General features: G+C 39.7%; 1 pseudogene; it reads right to left on the reverse strand.

Annotated features, from left to right (window-relative positions):
• Positions 1–337: 337 nt before the first annotated feature.
• LOC112779927 (uncharacterized) lies at positions 338–4,056 on the reverse strand (annotated as a pseudogene).
• Positions 4,057–11,776: the final 7,720 nt, after the last annotated feature.

Raw genomic sequence — 11,776 nt, forward strand, 5'->3', positions numbered from 1 at the left:
CAGAGGTACGTCACCTTTCTACCCTAATTAGCCGCCTTTTTGTATGGACACTAACTTTAGCATTAGAGTGTCCTTACAGGTAGCCCCACCTGCAGACCAATCGAGGACTCAGACGGACGTCTCTCTCTCTCTCAAAGCTCGCGCCCCGGTTCTGATCCCCTTCGCACCCAGTTGCTCCAACCTCGACTCCACCCGAACCACCATTCACCTAAGCAACCGAACATACCCTGTTATATTATTATTAATTATTAACCCCAATATTTCAACGTGTTTATCTGGGGATGGTTCTTAATCAGTTCAAATCACCGTCACTGGTGGTATAAGAACAAATTCTAAATGCTAAAGGCATCTTCATTGAGATGGAAAACGGTAATTGAAATATCACATTTAGTAGTTGATGTACAATTTCTATGCTCACTGTGTTTCTGAAAAATCTTTTTCCTCCTCAAGTGAAGAAAAGAATTACGCAAATCCTCGTGGAAATACACGCATATACTAGGATTTGACTCTTCAAAGTAAGGAGATTTAAGAAAAAAGAAAAGGTAGGCGGACTAATTTCTTTGGAGATAAGGCATACAAGTAAGAATTCAGAGGTAGCAAGGTTAGCTGTTGCTACAGAAGGCTTACTACCGGGGATGCAGTAAATATTGGCTTTTCCAGGGCACCATCTTGGGCCCTGCTATCTCGGCAGACGCTCTTCCTCCTTGGCTTCGCCTCTCCGAGCATTGTGATAACATCCTTCATGGATGGCCTTTCCTTGGGAAGCTTCACAGTGCATAGGAGTGCTATTCTCAGCACAAGAAGCATCTCTTCTTGGACGTGCTTGCACTGACCAGCTATGCTTGGGTCTAGTGCTTCTTCCAGTGCTTTGTTGCTCTTCTTCTTTCTTATCCACTCCACTATGTCGACATATTCTCCAAACGAAGGGTCTAATGGCATTTTTCCAGTTACTAGCTCCAAAAGCACCACACCATAACTATATATGTCAATCTTCTCGTCCACCTTCAGGGTATATCCATATTCTGAAACCACAAACATCAAAATGTTATGTCCCTTGTAAATAAAATAACAAAGACATCTTAATAGGTAACTAACAAAGAACATGAGAGTAGTTATTTCTTTTTTTCGGTCTTGATGAGAATAGTTTAAGAATAAGAGTTTCTGCACCAAAGAGTTAATATGGCGAAGTTTATAGTTATGCCCTAGCATATGGCTAAATAAACTATAGAACAATGAAGACTAACCTGGTGCAATGTAACCATATGATCCAGCCACGATTGAAACAGTCTCATTCTTATGGATCATCATCTTCGCCAAGCCGAAATCCGCGATCCGCGCCTCCAAATTTGCATCAAGAAGTATATTATTGGACTTAATATCCCTATGAATAACAGGTGGATGGCAATCATGGTGAAGATAGTGAAGCCCTTGAGCAACACCAAGAGCAATGTTGTACCTTGAAACCCAATCCACAAGCAACCTCTCACATTGTTCACCACTATGCAGTGCATTCCCCAAGTTCCATTAGCCATGTACTCATAAACCATTATAACATCTCTCTCATTATGCACATACCCCAATAGCCTCACAATGTTCCTGTGCCTTAGTTTCCCTAAGAGCTCCACTTCTCTTACCACATCACTGTAGCCATTCTCTATGTCTGATCCTGATCTCCGTAGCTTCTTAACAGCGACTGTCATGTGCGGTCTGTTATGGATTTCAGCTTTGTAAACAATGCCGGTGGCTCCCATTCCTATGACATTTGACTCCTGTATGCAAGTTAGGATCTCGGTGCTTGTGAAACTCACCCTTTGGAATGCTACTAGTCTCCATGGCCAATCTTCATTGCTACTTTTGAACCAATCATGGATGAAACTGTTGTACAAGTAGGTTCTGTTGTATATAAATCTGCCAGCTAAGTATGCTGCAGCAATGGATAGGATCACTGAAATGCCGGTCAAGAAACCGATGATGATGTGCTTGGTGTGCTTGCCAGGTTTTTGATGGTTGTGACAGTGAAATTCTGAGAACATGGAGGGAGAATGCTGCCACAGAGACCAGGGTTGCCTACAAGATCATTAGGATTTCTGGACATTAAGATACCATTTGATGGTACTGGACCCTCGAGCTTGTTGTAGGAGAGGTTCAGCGTTTCGAGGGCCGGGGAAATACCGAAGTTTTCAGGTATTTCACCTGTGAGTGAATTGTTGGACAGATCAAGAACAGATAAGGTTGGCATGTTTGTGATTGATTTGGGGATTCCACCTGTCAATTGGTTGTTTCTAAGGTTAAGGTTCACTAATCTTTGACACGAAGCAATACTTTCTGGGATTTTTCCAGAGAGTTCGGTGTTTGAAAGATCCAAAACAGAGAGAGAGGGACAGTCCTGAAACTCATCTGGGAAATAGCCTCTGAAGCTGTTGTGAGAGGCAATGAAGGTTTGAAGGGTTGGAATAGAGAGAATCTCAGAAGGTAGAGAAGACTGAAGGTGGTTCCATGATACATCAATGAAAGAGAGAGATGAGGATAAGGTAATGTCTATAGGAATTTGGCCAGTGAGGTTGTTCTTTGCCAACTCCAGCCGTTGAAGGGCCGGAAGGTTTCCAAAGCCGACCGGAATAGTCCCGGAAATATGATTGTTCTGAACCCGAACACGAACTAAGGACAAACAGTTTGAAAGTCCAGTTGGAATGGAACCAGAGAAGGAATTGTTGAAGAGGATTAGTTTTGTGAGATTGCCTGTAGTACACAAACCTGGTGGGATCTCCCCAGATAACGAGTTAGAGGACACATCCAACCACTGCAATGGAGAGTTCTTTCCAAGGTTAACAGGCAAAGGACCTTCTAAAGAATTCTTCCACAACTCAAGCACCTGCAAATTCTTCAATTCGCCAAGCTTATTCGGTACTAGACCAGTAACTTCATTGCTCATCAAATTCAGAAGCTGCAGGTTTTCCAAATTAGCAAGTTCTTCTGGAATCTCTCCTGAGATTTGATTGTCAGATAGATCCAAAAATACTAGTGACATTATGCTGCCAAGTTGAGGTGGAATTTTTCCAGTGAAGTTGTTTCTGTATAAGTAAACTGTTGTAAGATTTTTCAGCTTACCCAATTCAGGTGGTATTTGTCCACTGAGAGTGCCTACAGCCAAATCAAGGTATTGAAGATTGGTCAGATTCCCAAACTCTGCTGGGATCTCACCTTTGAACTCATTGTATCCCATAATCAATGTCTCCAGAGAAGAAAGTTCACCGAGATAATCTGGAATCTCCCCTTTGAAGTTATTGCCTGAAAGGCCAAGAAATTTGAGCTTCTGCAAATTTGTGAAACTCTTGGGAATTGGACTTACAAAGTAGCTTCCGCGAAAGTCGAGGCTCTCGAGCATTGTCGCATTTCCAATATCCTCAGGAAGAAGCCCTGAGAAGTCATTGCTTGACGCATTAATTGATCTCAACTCTGCAGCTCTTCCAAGACCACTGGGAAAGCTGCCAGTGAAGAAGTTCTGGCTCACATCAAAGGTCTTCATTGAGGTGAGGTTGGACAGTGACTTTGGCAATGATGAAGCGAAACTGTTGCAGCTTATGTTGAAATAAGACAAGCTTGAAAGGAATTGGATTCCATCTGATACACGGCCGCTAAGATTCATGTTGGAGAGATCAAGACCTTCTACCAAGCCTCTAGAGTTGCAAAAAACTCCAGTCCAATTACAATGTATTATTGAACTTGCTGCAGGCTGTGTTGCATTGCTTGGTATCTGCCAATCCTTCAGATGATTCCTCGAATCAACGAGACTCGACTTCATCGCTAGCAGAGTGGACAATTCATCATCTGATGCCGCTTGAGCTTGAGCTCCCTCAGAAAAAGTAACAGAGAAGCCAATGCAACAGTACAAGAAGAGCACTAGAATCAAGTGAGTGTGCATTTTTTCTTGCTTTTGTTGTGTTGGCTATTAACTCTTCTACTTTTTCTGCTACAGTTCCTCTTAATTTTGTTGCATTTTTTGTTTCAAGTGCTGGGAACAAAGAAACAAGGGGGAGAAGAGGAGGGAAAGTTATAGAAATCTGTGAGAGACAAATTAGTTTATAGTTAATAAGGTGATTAGTGATTAGATAATAACTGACTGAAGGAAAAAAAAAAAAAAAAAGAGGATAATTAATTTAAAGGATATTATAATAAACGTGGGTACTTGGGATCTGAACCAGCTAATCATAAGCAATCTAATGACTGTCAATCTTTGGACTCATCTCAATTATCACAGACATCATAACATGCACAGAATGTGTTTCCGAAACTGTTTATGATAAGGTCAACACTACCAAGTAATATTAATTCTAACTGCACGTCTGCACATAATCCATAATCCTTTTGCAGTTAAAATCTGAATGGTCTACTTTTGCAGAAAGATGTTAAAGAGTGAAATGGGTTTAATTGTTACAGAAAGATTTATATTATTATCCAATTAGATAATTACGTTTGTTTGACTTTAATTAAGTCAAATATTTTTATTAATATAATAATACATGATTTTGTGTATGTATAGATTTTTTTTTTTACATGGATAACACAGAAATTAAATTGGATTAAAATTTATACGGTCCATTGTCAAAATTCTTCAATAATTTTCTGGTGTTTAATATAGTTCTTTTTGTTATACTATGAACATACCGTAGGTTTTAAGATACAATCTTGAACTAATATAATATTCATATATTACCTTCCACTAAAACAAAAGTTGCCTACAAAAGGGTGGATTGAAGAATGTAATTTAGTGGTACGACAGTTATTAAGTGTTACATACCCCGGTTCTGGATTTGGCAGCCCAGCAGACTTTGGGCTCAATCCATCCGGCTCGGCACAAAAAACCGGATCAATCCTAAAATTCTATTCGCACGTAACTCCGGTGTTAAATGCCGCATATACGTATCGTATCATTCCAATTTGAGGATGATGTGACCATTTCAATCCGTATATATAAGGGAGTCTCTAACTCCCCCAAGATAACCAACCAACAAACCTAAATTTTAGTCTCTATGACCAATCCTAACTTGAACGTCGATATGTCTTTGCAAGTCCTCTCCTATTCTATTCATCCAGCAACCCGACTAGCAACCAATTCAAGTCAAAGCCAACCAGGTCATAGATCCCGTCGTTTCAAGTCATTCTAAACATTAGCGCCATCTGTGGGACCTATTGACGAAAGGCTCCAATGGCTTCCGGTTCAATGGACAACCAGAACTTAGAAGAAATTTTCGATGAATATAACCCCTCGGAGAATTTTGTGCCAACCCGAGCCCGAATTCAAAGTGTGGTCCACATGGCGGTGACACCTAACCCCCAGCCATTGAACTGCCAGAATTCAAACCCCAAAGCCAATTCGTGTCCCTTCGGAGAAACAGGGTCCGACAATTCTTGGATTATCCAGGAACTATGCCACAGCCTACAGAACTTGAAAAACGGTTGCGGCCAAGGACCGATTCTAGCCATCTTCCGAGGAGCATTCGGGACACAACCCTGAGAAAGGCACCTTGCCGACTCGCCAGAATGACAAACCGGAAGACAGCGCGGCTGGACCATTCCAGTTCGTTCTCTCAACAGCAGTTTGCACTCCCCGAGCAACGAACAGTGCAAACGCTGAGGTAGGGGATATGAAAGATCTCCAACCAGAAAACAGAGGTGGAATGACGAGCCTGTGGTTGTGGGTGCCACCACGTCGCCTGTAAGATCGTTTGGGTTCGCCTCTCTAAGCACTTTGATAAGCCAACGGACATGCGATATAACAGAACCCATGATCCCTAAGAACACTTGAAAGCATTCGAAGCTCGGATGAATCTGGAAGGTGTTCCTGACACAGTGCATTGCCGAGCTTTTTCCGTAACCCTCGCGGGACCCGCAATCAAATGGTTCAATTTCCTACCTCAAGGGTCCATTGTGTGCTTCTCGGACATATCCCAAAGATTCTTAGCTCAGTTTACTACCAGGATCGCCAAGGCTAAACATCTCATAAACCTCTTGGGAATAACCCAGCGAGAAAACAAGTCCACAAGAAAATACCTAGATCGGTTCAACGATGAATGTATAGAAATCGATGGCCTTACCGATTTAGTTGCAAGCCTTTGCCTAACTAACGGGTTAACAAATGAGGACTTCCAAAAATACCTAACCACTAAACCCGTGTGAACTATGCACGAGATCCAAACTATGGCTAGAGAGTATATAAATGACAAAGAGGTTAGCTAGGTTGTGGTAGCCAATAAACAGAATGTCTCAACTGCCCCCTCCCCCTCTTAGCAGGTCAGTGCGTCCCACCCCACAAGGGAGGGGCCAAGAATCAGTCGAGCAAACCTCCCCGACCCTAAGAATTGGGAAGTTTACCAACTGCACTCCCCTTAACGCCCCAAAGCAGAGTCTACCAGCAATTTTCTGATCATAGAGTTATCCGAAAAGCTCGGCAGCTCAAGGAGCAAACTAGAGGAAACAAGTTCCTGTACTGTGATTATCACCGGGAATACGGCCATAGGACGCATGATTGCTTCGATTTGAAGGACGCTCTGAAACAAGCAATTTGCGATGGGAAACTCCTAGAGTTCACAAAGATCATTCATGAACCATGGAGACCAGCCTAAGAAAGATCTCTGGAGATAGAAAAAGGTCGTAACCCCCGAACAGTCAGGGCGCCCCCAAGGGACGAGATTGACGCCGACCCGCCATTGTGGTTAATGTTGTGGTCTGACGTTTAGTGTAACACCCTAATTATCCTAAGCCTTACCTCGCGTCGTAAAGCAAAGGTTAATCAAAGATTACGATAGTTCTAAAGCTTATACATATTTATATATAGAAGAAATAGTATATTCTAGGAGCCCGATGAAGGATAGAGCTCAAAAACAGGATTTAAAAGCGCAAATGTGCACCCGAAGCTACAAACTTAACGCACAAGAAATAGATATAATATAACAAAATATCAGAGTATAATAGTATAAATATCTAGCCATGGCTCGCGGAGTTTAAGCCGGCTAGCTATATATAGACAATACAGAATTCTGAAAGTTAAAAAAACAGCTTATACAAGTTTTTCTCTCAAAGTAAGCCTCTAGGCAAGAATAAATACAAAAGTGAGAGACATAAACAAAATAAGCAAAAAGACTCCAAAATATATCTAGGATTCTCTGCTCTGTCACCATCGAAGCAACTCACCGAGGTGGGTTGCGACCTGCATCTGAAAAACAACAACAGAATATGGTATGAGAACCGGAGGTTCTCAGTATGGTAACAGTGCCCAGTGATGTAAGATATAAGACTCCAGGACACCAGAGGCAATCCTAGAACTTCAAGGAATATTTTTATTAAAATATTATTTTTAATTAAATATTATTATTTAATATTTATTATTATTTATTATTTTAATAAAATAATAAAATAATGCGAAAAAGGCAGTTTTCTGTAAAAGCTTTAGAAAGACAACTTTAAGTGCAGAATCTCATAATTACCTTCATAAAACACTTAGGGAGTGGTAATAACATGATAGTGAGGCAAAGATAAAGAAAAGATAAAAAGTTAAAGAAAAGATAAAAACCAAAGAAAAGTCTATAAAATTTTAATGATAGAAAAACAGATAGAGACTAGTGAACGAACTAGGGCAACTTAGTTAGTACTTGAGTTGTGACTAGGGTTAGGTGTTATATGAAAAGTTAAACTGTTTCAGTATAGACTTAATGAACCTATACCTGGGATAGGCTAACTATTCATACCAAAATTTACATAAGCTTTAAATACACATGTTAAACAAAGAATCAGAGCAGAATAAAGTAACACAGAGCACAGAGTAACCAGAGTAAAGTAAAGAGATACAAAGAGAAAAGAATAATATGATAAAGAGAAATGGTTTGAGTCAGGATATTGTAAAAGTGAAAGATGTAAGTTTGTACAGTATGATTGAACAGAGAAAGAAAGAGTACTGCATAAGAATGTGAAAAATGATGATGAATAATGAGAATGATGATGAATGATGATAATGAGAATGATTATGTAATGATCTGCTGCGTGAAGGCAGTCAGTAAAATAGTGGTACGACCACAGAACGTTTTCCAGTGTTACACAACTATTGAGAGCTGTACCTGCAACTGATAACCTGGGATCACTTGCAGAGGATATTAATTCATACACGGCTAGAATGCCGCACCTGTAAGGAAAGGATTACTTACAGAGAATATGATTTCATACACGGCTGGAATGCCGCCACCTGTAAGGCAGAGTTTTCTTATAGAGGATATGACGCATACGTCGGTTAGTGAGAACTGTACCTATGCTGACTGAAAAACCATACCCGTTTCAGCTGCTTTGGGTTACGTCGGGAGCGGGTAGAAATCGACAGATGAGCTCATACCTGCGCTAGGGCTAGACATGCATCATACTGGTTGCGCACTTCCTTTGTTATGATTGTGGTATGAATGTATGCTTTCTTGTTTGTATTCCATTCTCTGCGCTGTGTTATTTTTTTGTATTCTTCTGTTTGTGTTCTGCTATCTGTTTTCTCTATCTTCTCTACTTATCTGTGTTTTCTAATTACTGCTTCTTTGTATTTTGCTAATAGCCTGCTAAACAACATAGAATTAATGACGTAACTAATAACCCCAACCCTACTAAGAACTCTCCAGTTCTTACCCTTCTCTCCCCTTTCCCCCTTCAGATGGAAGTAAGAGTACCTTACCATAGTTTGCTGATGACCGTTCGCAAGAAGAGAATTCTGCTCTAGATAGTCTTCTGAGTCTAGGGTGAATATCGTTCTCTGATTATATGTATATACTGTGAGACCAGCCAACGTCTGCACCCCGTTCGTATGCGCACTTTAACTTAAATCCTGTGTATGAGATTCCTATTGTGTGGCTACTTCATGGGTACCAGAGAGACGTCCTGTGGAAAAGTCTGATCGTGCAGAGGAGTAGCAGATGAGTTCTATCTTTGATGACGTTCCACCTGACTTGAGTTTTGAAGACCTAGAACGTACTTTCCCTCGCTTTAGTAGTTTAGAGGGACTAGGTGAGTATAGAGTCTAGGCTAGCCTAGGTGCAGCTTAGGGACCTCTTGAACAGGTCAGGACCTGAGATGTTGTATGTATATACATGCATATAGTTATTATCTAGCTATATCTAGGGGTGTTCTAACTAAAGGTCTATACTCTAATAAAGGCTGGATAACTGAATGTTGCTAGCTACTCGTGATGTATTTATGTGTGGTTGTTTATAACTGTTTTATCTGTTATTACTTGTGAATTGATTATGAGTGATTCCATCTATTAATCCAAATGTTTTCAAAAAAAAGAATACACCTCACAAATTAACTACGCTTTTAACAACGAATCAGGTTCATATGATAAATAATAGATAATAATTAAGAAGACAAATTGGTAGCACTCAGTTTTCAGTATGATCTAGACATATTGAAAATTGGGTCGTTACATTTTTCAAGAACAAATAAAAAAAATGATAGAAGTGTACATTGACGACGTGCTCGTCAAGATCGCCGAAGTGGAATCCCTATTGGAATATCTATGCCGGGTGTTCCAGTCTCTCCGAGAACATAGGATGCACTTAAACTTGGCAAAATGTGCCTTCGCGATGTAAGCCAGAAAATTCCTCGATTTTATGCTGACGTAGCGGGGAGTTAAATCCGATCCAGAAAAGTGTGACACAGTCATTAGGATGGCCAATCCGGGATCTGTCAAAGACATCCAAAGGTTCTCTAAGGTTGTAAGACCCCAAACCATGCTAGCAACAAAACAAGACAAAGGAGACTCGCAAGAACAAAGGAATCAAAATAAGAAACAAATAAGGAACAAAAGTGAAGGAATAAAAATAGGTTTGGAGGAGAACTACCGACATACTGGCGATCGGCTTCCCGATCACCCAAACACAACCGTCAATACCTCAACGATGTACTTACTCTCCCGACTTAAACCCTCGTAAGTCACCTTTACGAGGTAGTTGGCCACAGTCTCATACTTCCAGTAAGTAGGGAACCTACGTTCCCCCTCCAGAGTCATCCAGAAGGGATGATGACCTCTTGTCGGCCGGACCTTAAAATACTCATCCTTGAACCCGTGAAACAAGTCCTCAAAGATGCTGATAATTTTCCGACCCTGTACAGCCCAGAAAGACATGTACCCCTTCTTATGCTTATTCTCCCAATAAGGCACAGTGAGGAAGAAGTACAAGAAGACCTCCACACGGCCGGGATCTCCAAGTACTCGCACACGAGTTCGAAACACCTAATAGCTACCCAACTATTAGGATGGAGCTGCGATGGAGCAACACTACACTGATTTAGCAGCCCGATGACAAATCGGAGTACGGATGTTACATTATGGTATCAGAGCAGTCTTTTCTGTTAGAGCTTGGGAATGAACTAACTATGCTTTACTGCATACTCTGAGTATCTGTCATGCAATAGGACTTGTCCTAATAACAAGAGTTTGAGTTTCAGATGTATGACTGTCTATGGATTAGTGCCGTTAGCTTACCATTACATACCTCATGGTATTAAGTCTGGCCAACTTAATACTAATGACTTATGTATATGAGAATACTAATGGGTTGTCATGAACGAAATAGAACTAATAGGTAATACGAATTACGGGGTTTGGAAACGTTAGAGTTATAAAGATAGCTCAATTTCGAAGTATACTATTTATTCCTGTTACACGAACTCGTGCAATCCCTTCCTTCGTTATCTTCATTGGAATTCTTGTCTTGGAATTCTTATTGTCCCTGTGTACCTCTTTTTGCCTGTAAATCTAACTGCCTACCTGAACTTCTTTTGAACATTATCTTTAACATTGCCTGCACTTCTGTTCATGGACCCTATTTTTCTTTGGTTTGAGTTTGAACTTGTTTTAATATAACAATTTTCGAGGGCGAAAACTTTTATAAGATGGATAGGAATAACAACCCGAACTTTTGAAAATTAAATAATGAATTATTCATGATTTATTATTTTATTTGAAAAAATTATTTTTCTAAAAATAATTAAATTAAATTTTTATGATACTTTAAGTTTAAAATCTACTAAAATTTTTAAAATTTTTATTATAATAAAATATTTTGAAAAAGATAAAATATTATTATTATTATTATTGTCGTCGTCGTCTTCATTGTTATTATTATTATTATTATTATTATTATTATTATTATTTGATTCCATTCGATTAGCCAAAAGCATTAAGGGAGAAAAAGAAAGAAAGCAACATGGCTTGAATTCATATATGTATATATACATATACATATATATAACGAGGACACCAATTCACTCCTTATCATATTAATCATCATCACCTACTTCATTTGGTTTTAATTTTATAAGCTGTGAGAAGAAAGTGAGCGAGAGTGAGAGAGAGAAAACCGTGAAACCCTCTAAGCTTCTGACCTCAATTTTTTTGAGTTTCGTAACTTTAATAAAAAATCTAATCCAATAAAGTGTTCGTATCCTTCTCTTCTACACGTTGACGACACCTTTTTTTAGTAGAAGTTGACGGTGATGTAGCTTCCCTTCCCCTTGAGTTCGGCCAATTGAAATTTAAGAGGCACAGACGATTTCTGACGTTTTTTTCTTCAGCAGCTCGATCAAAAAGTTTCTCTGGATTTTTCGTGGTTTTGATTTCATACGGCGGTAGGGTTTGGTAATTTTATAACAATTAAATGTGAATTTGATAAGTCACTACAAAAAAATAAGATTAAAAATGGCGTTAATTTTCGGCGGTTTTATGAAACACCATTTTTCCGCTAAT

Source organism: Arachis hypogaea, chromosome 19 (assembly GCF_003086295.3).
Source record: "Arachis hypogaea cultivar Tifrunner chromosome 19, arahy.Tifrunner.gnm2.J5K5, whole genome shotgun sequence".
Lineage (NCBI taxonomy): Eukaryota > Viridiplantae > Streptophyta > Magnoliopsida > Fabales > Fabaceae > Arachis > Arachis hypogaea.